A 12443-nucleotide genomic window follows, 5' to 3' on the forward strand; every position below is an offset into this window, starting at 1 on the left:
GTCCCTGCTGAACTGAACATGCACTGACATGCAACTGAGTTAACTGATGTATTCATTAGTTTTATTATGAGTTAATAACTTGTGAATTAATTAATAACTAATTCACCCAACTCATCTCTAGTCTATTTGCCAGTTAGACTAAATACAACCAGTTTAACAAAGCTAAACTGAACACAACTCCATCAACTGCACCAAACTCAACTGATTGAGTTCTAACTGAAGTCACGCATGCAAATATTAGTCATCCCATAGGTAACCACGTATTTCCCTCTGGGATCTGCATGTACCACATCCGTAGCTCATCCTGAAGTGCTCCAAGAGAATAAGATTAAGTTTATAGTCCAAATATTATTGTGAGATAATAATATTTGACTTTTCTATTTTTGACTTTGATCACTCACACTGTGATCACTCACACTTTCATCAAAAATAGAAGTCCATCTATTTTTTTCCCAACTTGATCAATCATCCATAAACAACAACCTGCAATCCATAGACATGATCCATATGTCTAAAAATAGACATAGCCTAAACATAGACTTGCGCCAAAAATAGCCTGCAAGCCCACTTAGTGAAGGCGACTCTTTTCACTAAGCTCCATCATCTTGTTGCACTCTCAACAAGCATTTCTTGTTGCACACTTTTCAATACCTTACCCATCTGACTTGAATGAAAACTATTTAGACATCCTATCTTTTGATCAGCCTGAGATTGTTCCTTCTACCTACATGAATATTCATGAGTTTATGCCAAACATAACATATATCATCTATCAAATAATTTACTTATCGACATCTCAATCAAGACAGGTATTGTGGAAAACATTCAAATTGGAGCCGATTGCACTCCCGAGGACATTGCAAGCTTCACCTACCTATTTAAGGAATTTTGCGATGTTTTTGCTTGGTCTTATGAGGAAATTCCGGAAATATATCCATCTATCAAAAATCATGAGATCAAGGCTTACATGAATGCCAATACCATCGGAAACATACTTCAGTCAGTCTACTCTCGAAAGACAACCACCATCAAGAAAAAAATTGAAAACTTGTTGAACGTTGGTTTCATCTATCCTATTCCCCTAATGGAATGGGTATCTAATATGGTTCCCATTGAAAAAAAACAAGGAACCACCTAAGTATGCATCAATTACCACAATTTAAAAACTGCTAGTCCCAAAGAAAAATATCCTACCACATTCATTGACCAAATTATCAATGATTCTGCTAGATGTGAATCATTTTCCTTCATGGATGGCTTCTCAAGTTATAACCAAATCACTATCAAATTGTTCAATCAACATAAAACTGCCTTTATTTTTCCTCGAGGTACTTTTGCATACTGCAAGATTCGATTTGGCCTTAAGAATGCAAGCGTTACTTTTGAGAGGGTAACAGACTAATTTTTTCATGATATCGGACATATCATTCAAGCATACTTAAATGACCTTCCTACTCATTCCAAGCATCGAGTGCAACACCTAGATCATCTCCAAGATATATTTATTAGGTGTTAGTTCTACCATATTTTTCTGAATCTGCATAAGTGTGTCTTCTTTGGTCAATCTGGGCGTTTGCTTGGGTTCATTGTTTCTAAACTTGAGATACAATTTGATCTCGATAAGGTTAAGGTGATTACTTAATTTCTTGCACCACAATCATTACTTCAACCCCAAATTTTACAAGGAAAGGTAAGCTTCTTACGACGCTTCATTCTCAACTATGCTAAGTTAACAAAAGGTTTTATGTGCTTACTGGAGAAAGGAGGTCCCTTCTTGTGGGATGATCAAGGCCAATGATCATTTGATGCCTTGAGAAAGGATCTTACTTTAGCCCCACTTATGAGCCCTCATGACGACTTGTGTGACTTTTTATTATATATTGCATCCTCGCCATCCTCTATAGGCATGATCTTGGTCCAAGAATACAATGATATGTAACATAAACATAATATGAGGGGTTACTATGATATGACTCAATTTTCTAGATGAATTTAAGGAAATGGAGTCGACACAACAAGACTTTACTAAATTCCCTCATGTGCCACAGGACCTCCAGGAGTGACCCAGCCCCTCCAAGTGTCCAACCCCTAGGACAACTCATGTTCTCCCTGACCTAGAGCCCCAATCGCTCCCTTGCTAAGGCCTCCATGTGACTGTGAGTTCCCACTTTCTCCCATAGCTCTGAATTAGTGCAAATGTGGCCTTTTTTTGTCAGTGTTGTGCCAGCAACTACGAGAGTTAAGGCTACTTTCCAGGGTTGGGGCTAAGCCTCTACCCAGAAACCCATGAAACTTCCAGAACTCATAAAAGACATGAAGACAATGCTTACAAACCAAAACTAGAACCAGGACTTGACCTAACCATTCCCAACTGGGACTAACATTCTGTCAAACACTTGGTAGATATGCCACCTACAGGTCATGAATGCAAGTCTGAACATAAGGGACTAAAAAATTATCTGAGGTTTAACAAGAAGGGTCTCTACCTTCTCACATTAACTGTCATAACATCAATTAGGTCTTGCATTCATTATTTATTCAGTTATGAGTGAAAACATGAAAAGAGCCATGACTGAGATATGTCATAAAACCATGCTTATAACTAACATATAACCAGATAAATAACCATAAGATAACAACCATTAAAGCCACATAATAACTAGTACATTTCCTTACCAAAAGAAATAGAAACTTATCTTTTATTAACCATAGGCAATTACCAACCAGGTTGAGGACTTCCACGTTCCAACCAACCATAGATTGGATGAACTATATCTTTCTTTCAACCGAACACGCTCGTGCCATATTCCAAGCAAGAATGTGGGATCTCATGGGACAAACCAATCCAAAGACAACCAACGGAATCCAAAGGTTAAACCACTTCCACCCTCTCCATACTGTGATCACACCTAAACCGGTGTCAAGATCACAAAACTGAAACGATCTTGGAGCCTTAGAATTTATTCATCATCCTTGAGGAATTTTCCTGTCTCCACTCTCAGGCTTTACCATGTATCCTGCCATTACTGGTTAAGGGATTCCTATGCCTTTGAGAATTTTCCTGAGACCACCTCACCCTAGATTCCAAAACCATCCACCAATTTAAATCTCAAACTGAGAATCATCCCATCATACCATGGCTATCCGGAAAAGGAAAGGCTATGCTGAAATCTACTGTTAAATCTCAGAAAAATCCATGCCAATGACAATAAAAGAACCATATACCAACATGCACATATCATGCATGTCAAAACCAGCTAGGAAATCACACATGCAATCTATTACCTGCAAGTATCCTCACTGGAGCTACTTGATCCTTGCCTTCCTTTTCTTTCGTTATCCTTCTTTGATTTTCCTTTCCTTTCCTTGCTTGCTTACATTATTTCTCCTCTTGGTGCTTTCTCCTCCATGAGACAAATTTTAACACTAAACTGATGAAAGGCTGACGAAAAACTACCAACTGATCCTCATAAGCCTTTTTATCAATGAGGCCTCTATTTTCTTCATTTTCCATTATTTTCCTTCATTTTCCTCCTCACATGCAACTTGTGACCTTTCACGTTCCTTTTCTCTTAATTTCCATTATTTTTATAAATAATGTACCAAAAATACCTTTTTGCGTTTCCAAAGCCTTAGCCATTGCCTTTGCCAATTTCCCTTTAGCCATAAACACATCAAGAGATGCCCACTGTTGGGCCATGAATACAACCACTTTGTAACACTTATTTCATCCATTTTTACTCTTCTCTATTATATCATCTATTATAATTTATCATTTAAATCCATTTTATAAATGATTTATGCTCTTATGGATGAATATTATTTATTCTCCTTTATTTCTAATAAATTGATGATTATGCATGATTTTATCAATGATAGTTTTAATAAATCAGTTGTAACATTATTCACCATTTTTAGCCTCCAAGATGATTTCTAGATTGAAGATTTGATCATTAAAAGTGCCAACTCAGAAATTCGCTGGAATAAGAAGTGACAGTTTTGCGGTTGAGATTCTGAGCAAATGAAGCAGAATCTGGAAAATCTGGAACATGGGTTTTGTCCAGAACGGACCCAATTAACTTTTTTAAAGAACGGTTTGCCCAAATTCGGCTTGTACTGAGAGAAACGCAGGGTTCTTTGAGCATGATTTTCTCATATTTGTTGTTGCGGCCGTCCTCCAAATCTCAGCTGCAAAGCCAAATTCGCCTTGCTCTTGTTGAAAGCTGGATGGAAATATATCTTCTTGTTTATCAATTGGTTGGAAACAATCTAATTTTGTAATAGAAATCATGTTGTACTTATCTTGATTGTAACTGCTCTCTGATCTCTCTTTATTTAAATCACAACAGAGATCAGAGAGGGGGTGATTTCGGGGTGATTTCAGAGGGATTCGAATGATGGAATTGAGGATGAATTAGAGATTCAGAATTGAGGATGGCAGAGAGAATGGATAATGGCTGAGAGATTGAGAGATTTCTTGTTGTAATCCACTGTAACTCTGCTTTGATATTTTAATATAAATCTAGTTGCCATTTCATCTTTGATCCTGAAGTAACCCAGCAGCATCCGTTGGCGGCTAAGGGCCCAGCCTTTGGTGGAGTACGCTGCTACTGTATTATATCTTTATGCTTCATGTGTGGTTTGATTTCTTTCTTTTACTCTGTTAAGTAATCTGATGCACTTTACTGTTTTACATATCAGCGCTATTAGATATACTTGATTGGATACTATCGTTATCTGCAACAGGAATGCTATGTTATCATTTTAACTTTGTATCGCATTGTTGTTCCTTTTGATAATTGATATAAGATTGTTGTTCCTTACAGATTGTCATTCGATTACAGATTAACCGCGCTGTATGTTCCTAAATCGGTACAACTGTATGATGTATTCTTAAATTGTGACTGTTTTTTATTCGAGATTGTTGTTCTGTTACAATTGCTATTACTTTATAACTGTGATTCATGCATATTGTATCGAAGCTCGGATTACTGTCCCTTTTAATGATAAGTGTGTTGCGTGCTTGATTTGGATTGTTGTACATTCATATTTAGTTGCTGTTCCATTTCTGAATTGTTGTTTCATTTCAATTGCTGGTCTATTTCAAGATTGTTGATTTGTTGTTTCATTTACTTGCCATTTCTTAAGGACAGACTCAGGCTGTAGTGAGTGTCAGCTTCTGCTATTTGGCTCCCAGACCTCTGATCTGCTCCCATCAGTTATGAAAGGGATAGGTTATTGCCACCAAACCCTTCGCTAATGTGCTGTTATATTTCATTGTTATTTCCTTTACTTGCTATTTCATTTACATTCATCAAGGACGATCTCAGGCTGTAGTGAGCCCCAACATCTGCTACCTAGCTCCCAGACCTCGAATTTTTTCTCATCAGTTATGAAAAGGATGGGTTATTGCTACCGAACCTTCGACTGATGCAATGCTTGGTGTGATTTAGCCTTTTGAAGTAGTTAAGTTGTAGACATGCACCCATTTACTTTGTTGTTCATTTCTATTGATTAATTGCACTAGTTTGCTTTTAAAAAGTTTTCCTAGTTTTCTTTCGATGGCAGCTTTAGTTCAAGTTCGATTTCCTTTTGATTGCTTTAAAACAGGATTTTCAACTGTAGAGAACATTGGTTATCGCTTCCTCGTTCCCAGATTGATTGTCTTGTTCCGGTTTGATTTCAATTGCATCAATCTCTAGAGGAATGAGTTATTGCTACTATATCCTCAATTGATGTTTGCTGAGTGAATAGTTGGATTTCAGAGCATTTGAGTTTATGTTATTGTTAGATTTCTTTTTCAAGCATTCATTTACTTTTGTAGCTTTTAAGCACTATACTACAAAACATTACTCTTGAGTAAATAGCCGCCTCAGACTGAGTACACTCTTGAAATAAAAAGTCGTCCCTGGGTTGATAATTAATGTGAAGGTAATTAGGAGTTAAAAAGACCCTTTTTATCGCTCCACACCCACTAGGATATTTTTCCCAACATTCAGCTTGGAATAAGTGTCCCTTTCCCATTGTCTTATTTTACCATTTTTAACTTTTATTACAATAAATTTCAACCTAGGGCTATTACAGACCCCTCCCCTTAGGGGAAAATTGTTCTCAGTGTTAAACCACACCTAGACCAAACAAAACTATTGAAAAGAAAAAACATATTGCCTATGGAGCTTTATAACCTAGCTCATTGTAGTATTTACAATAACATCGTGCTTAAAAGAAAAACCATCATATAAAACATGATAATATGACAACCATACCGCTTATTGGAGCTTTATACCTTGGCTCATTGTAGTATTTAAAATAACAAGCATACATGAATATGTACAAATACCAAGACTCATTTTCCTTCACCAGCAAATAATGAAGGATACATAACCCACATATGATCAAACATCTCTCATGTAGCTTCGTCGGGCCTGTTGTACCTTAGGAAACAATCCCTGGCAGAGTAGAGCTGAGCACCCAAGACATTTATTCAGAATGATGAATTTACGAGTTTGTTGTTCCATTGTCAAGCTCCATAAGTATTTGTTTTACAGGTAAAAACTATAAATTCTTCTTGGAATCAAACACCCTTTCAAAGTGGCCTTCTGATGATGAATATGATTTTAAGTTGTAGTACAATGGATGAAAAGATTTAGGAATTTTTTTCAAACAACAAGCTACTTGCAGTAGAATCTCTTGTTTTAAATTTAGTAGAATTATGGAAGAAAGATGAAATGAAATACAGAAAAGAGGAGTGCATATTAAGGTTGTTTGACTTTAACTTACATATACCATAATCTCAGTGAAACTGTAATATCAAAGACCAGAAGCTTCATTACTCTCTTCTATAGAAGAATAACATTAAGCACGCAGATATAAGGAAACACATAACATATCTGTCTGGAATCACTTCGAAAGTTTTATAAAAATACCAAGAAGATCAAAAAAATACACTGATTTTTTTTTTTTTTTGTGAAGTCCAAAACCTGGAACCTTTCCTCGTTCCTCAAAATTTCCTTTTGTATGATAATTACAATGGGTCAGTTATGAAACTATCAACTATCAAAACTAGTAACTACTTAATTTGTTTCAAACTGTTTGGTCCATCGAAGGAATACATTCATGATAAATTAAAACAAAATCATATAATTTTACAAAAACATTTAAAAAAAAATCTGATGAAGTAACATGTGGCTTCTTCTTAGTGAGTAATCTGAGATTCTAGTGCAGTAGAAGGCCCATATTCTATTGTTGTTGCTATGGAAGACATCCACTCTTTGCATTTCTTCCAAACTGTTGTGTCCAAGCTCTGAATTTTCACAAACCTTGTGTGAGCCATTATGAAATCGGTGATATTTCTATAATTTGGCTTCTCAGTAAAAAGCGTGCTAATCAACCATAATCATTGAAAGTCCTTGTGTAAATAATTCACAATTGTTTCCCCTTTCATAACTGTTGTTTTTTCACAAGAAGTGCCAATCTTACTAGTAACTCATGAATTGTAGTCTACCATATTGCTAGTCATCTTGATCTTCTCTTCCTGCAAGGTATATCATGTTAGCTAAACCAAATCATAAACAAACCAATGTACCTCAGTTTAGTTTAGGGGAGGATATCTCGTCTGCAAGATCAACCAAATTAGTGCAATACATGTATAATCATAATCATCATAGTATATAGACATCATCTCAATCATCATCCAGTTACCATGCATGATGCCACAACTACACACCAACTAGACACAATTCATGCATAACAACATATGTATAACACACATGCATACACAATACATACAAACACTGACATGCATTCATGATGAACACATTCCGATAACAACACCATCGACTTTTGCATGACATCACAACGACAACCATGACCACCACCATGCATACACAACAAGAACATAGACCACAAGCATAAGGACATATATGCAACTGATCTGTAAACATGGAAACACATTCATCCAAGGAGAATAGAAACCAGACATCACCCAAGGAGAATAGAAACCAGACATCACCCAAGGAGAACAGAACCATGCTCTGATACAACTCTGTAACTAACCTCCCACGTTTACCCAAGCTAACTGGTCCACCAGGGTAAACATGTGACGAAGAGTTACTATGATATGATTCAACTCCCCATGTATAGTTAAGGAAGTGGAATCGACATGACAAGACCAATCTGACCTTCCTCAGAAGCTACAGAACCTTCAGGAGCCAACCAACCCCTTTAGGTGTCCAACCCCTTAGAGAAATTGCTTATTCATTCACTTAGAGCCTCAGCCTCTCCCATGAAAAGGCATGCATACGACTAGGACCATCCATTCATTCCCACAACAAGGAATTCATGCGACTGTGGCCTTTTTCAAGCAGTTTAGTGCCAGCAACCCCATATTTTGTGCCACTTTTTCAGGGCCACTGCTCAGAACTTCATGAAACTTCAAGAAATGATAAATAACATTGAAACGAAGTTACTAATTCAAACACTTGAACAAGGACTTGATGTAACCCCTACTAGCCATGGCAGGAATTTCGTCAAACATATCATAAACATGAAATCTATAGGTCATAACAATAGATCTGAACATAGGGATCTCATAATTATTTGAGAATCGTCAAAGAGGATTGATACCTCCTCACAGTAGTTGTATTGTTATCTATTAGGCCATTAGTTCATTAAAATTTCATATACTAACCAAAATGTGAAGAGAGCCATACATCATAATTGTCATAAAACATGCTTATAACCAACAAATAACTAGAGATATATCAATGAGGAAACAACCATTAAAGCCACATAATGGAAAGCACATTTACTAATAAAATACCAAAGGAAAAGGAGCTCTTATTAACATATGAAAATCCAACCAAGTCAGGTACTTCCATGTATAACTCGACCATAGATTGGGCTAAACCAAATCTCTCTTTTAGCCAATCGCCCCTGCACCATATTCCAAGCATGAATGTGGGATCTCATGAAACAAATCAAACGAATCCAAACCAGGGCTTCCATCGGTGAAACCACCTCAACCCTCAACCAATTATTCCACCTAACAATCATACATCACTAACCATCACCATATCGGTCTCTACCCAAGTTGCTTAGGGCTCCAGAGCATTTGTTCCAACCAAGGATTCCAAGGCTAGTAACTCAACCCATAATCATTGTCAAGCTCCAAAGTGTTTGTCCAATCCAAGCTTCCAGGACTAGTAACCCAACCCAAGTTGTTACAGGGCTTCCAAAGTGTTTGTCCAACCAAGGCTCCAAGAACTAGTAACTCAACCCACAACCATAAGGAACATGAGAACCAACCAAAAAATAAGAGGAAAGAAACCCACAACACCATGACTATCCAGGAAATTGAAACACTAGGAAAAACCACTATCAATCCAGGTAGTTCTCTATGCCAATGACAAATCATAACCAAGAAACCACATGCATGCCAAAACTAGCAAGGAAATCATACATGCAACTCGATACCTGCAAACCAAAACTCGTTGTAGCTGTTGATCTTGATGTCCTCTTGCGCTTTAATGTTCTTGCTTTTCCTTCTTTCTCCAAATACCAAGTATTCCACACTCCAATAGTGATCCAAGAAAACTCTACGTGTCCAAAAGTATGAGAGAGAGAGAAGAAAATGAGAGCTCCAAAACTGAACTGACAAAAGCTACAAATTGATCCTCATAAGCGTTTTTATTAATAAGGTCTACATTTTCTCCATTTCCCATTATTTTTACTTCATTTTCCTCCTCACATGCAACCTATGACCTTTCACCTCCCTTTTCTCCTATTTTCCATTATTTTCATAAATAAAATGCCAATTAATGCCACTTTTCCTTTTCAAAGCCTTTTCCAATTTCCATAGCCATTAATTAATCACAAGTGATCTCCATCACTATGTTTTTTGCCCAACATTTAGCTTGAAATACGTTTCCTGTGACCTTGGTTATTATTTTTCCTTTATTAACTTTATTACATGGATTTTTGACCAAGATTGTTGCAAATATATATATATATATATATATATATATATATATATATATATATATATATATATATATATATATATATATACGCATGCACTTTTGTCATGTACTATAGTTGTGCATTGTGGGTCAGACATGCCACATACACCATAACGCCATGTAGGCCATGATTTCCACATGGATTTTTAATAACATGTGTGTGTGTGATGAGTCTATTGGTCACATCGAAGAAAGGAAGGCTAGTAAAACCAATTCGCCTCTTATGAGGAATGGAGAAAACATAAGCAGAGTAGGGATTTATCAGTGGAGATGGAAGCAGTCCATATGTCAAGTGAAATTAGTCAACAACAAGCCAAAAAGCAGTTGCAGGCTTGCTAACAATGGGCATACTTTTGAGTTATAGGCATAGATAAATTCAAAAAATATGCTTGAAGTTCAGAGGGCCATAATTTTTAGCCTGTAAATTAGATTGCAATTATTTTCCTAGAATTTTAATATGAGGCCAACAATTCTGAGAAAAGATGAGAGAAAGATATAGGTGTCCTAAAGGGACCAAAAATGGCCTAGAAGGTTGTGGCATTCTACAAGGAATAACTTATGGCCTAGAGATAAGTAAGAATTTAATAGAGAGATATTGATGAGGACAACATTCTAGTAAACCCAAAATTTGGAAACAGATGAGATTTGTGAGGAAAAATCTCACAGGAAGTCACATGTATTAAAAAAGGGGAAGTTCACCTAAGACTTCTGCAGGGCATATTCGATTCAGCTCATGGATAAAAAATTGGAGTGAATAGTCAATGGAAAGCTACTAACTAGAAGATCATAATGGTGAACCGAAAATTGGATTCTATGTAGAAAATGTGAGAGAAAATATCTCGACAAGTTTAAGTCATAATGACTCTTAACATTAACAAGGGAGTTTTATAGGAAATATTGAATAAATGGCTACCAATATGACATGGCATTAGATATAGGTATAGTTGTAAAAGTAGCAGCTATCTGTGATATAGGTTGTTGCTAAATTAAATAGGAATAATGGAATAAACCATGAAATGGGACAGCGATGCAGTGGACTTGCTATAAAATAAATTGAACAAGACAATTCAATTAACCTCCTCTTTGTTGTTGTAGTTATGATATTAACGATGATATGAAATTTTATGTGTTGAATATGCATGAATGTATGTGAAGCATGAGCATGTGTGTGTTGAATGCATGTTTTTTAACTACATTAGGTTGAAGTATTTATGAAATATCTCATACAGAAGCTAACCAAGGTTGTGGTATTATGGGTATGGTGGCTATCAGGATAACAACCACATGGAGTATAGGTCTTTTAGATTTGTTCTCTCAAATTTGGTATTGAAGGCCTTTGAAAGATGTATCAGTAAAGAGATTGCTAGTCAAAGAAGGGGATGCCTGAGCCTGGAAGGGAAAGTGTAACTGGACAATGTGACTAACGCATTTACATATAAGTTGAATGACTTAGTGGTTAAATCAATCAATGTGCCCATGATTGGACTCTCAAACTAATAGGAGATGTGATTATTCGGCAAACCACACTTGATTCGATGCATCCTAGTTTGAGAGCCTAGATTGATCTAAGAGCTTGATGGCTCTGGTTTATGGCTCAAATATCCATGTAGTCAACATTCCATTGACTCTTACATGATAAGTATCAATTTAGCTACATAATTTTATTCTTGTATATTGGGATGTATGATATATGAATTAAATTTGTAAGAATTGAAAATTTGTGAATCGATTATTGGTTTTATGGACAAGAAATTATTATTAGCTGTCACAGAACTCATGATTGATTTTGGTAGTCAAATTGTTGTTGGATGGTCCATAGTTTAGGTTTTAACCCCCTACAGAAATTACCTGCATATGAATTCTAAAACACAGAAAATAAACAGTGTGAGAGCAGAACACATAAAACACATATACATAGAGATTTTCCCCTGGATCCCAAAACCGGGACTGCCAGCTTGATTTTTCATTATGTTCCTTTCAATTTTATAATACATATTTATACATGTCGAAGCATCCAATACCATGGACCGAAAACTATCGCGTCCAAAAACATGTGCGAAAATCATGCACAACCATAAGTGGGTCCGCCCAACCAAACATAGGGTCCAAACCAAAAATTTTCTGAGGCACTACCCTGGACCCCATAAAGTGGGGTTACAGGTACACCTCAAACCCCATGTGACCCTCCCCCTCTAACCCTTGGTTAAATAAGTGGGCTAGTTGTGGAAAGAATATAACACAACCCAACATTCTCCCACTTGTTGTTTTCTTTCCAGAGGGGGCCACAAGAGAGCTTAGTCATTTTTCCAGCCCTGGAACGCCCACTGTCTCTCTACACCAAGAGAACTCAAAGCTCACAGATTTTTTTAATGCATCTGTAGTATTCTTAAAAGTGTCCACCTTTACCAGCAACACCTTTTTGTC

Source organism: Pinus tabuliformis, chromosome 1_1, assembly GCF_031772625.1.
Source record: "Pinus tabuliformis cultivar Carrire ecotype Pingquan chromosome 1_1, CPIR1, whole genome shotgun sequence".
Classification (NCBI taxonomy): Eukaryota; Viridiplantae; Streptophyta; class Pinopsida; order Pinales; family Pinaceae; genus Pinus; species Pinus tabuliformis.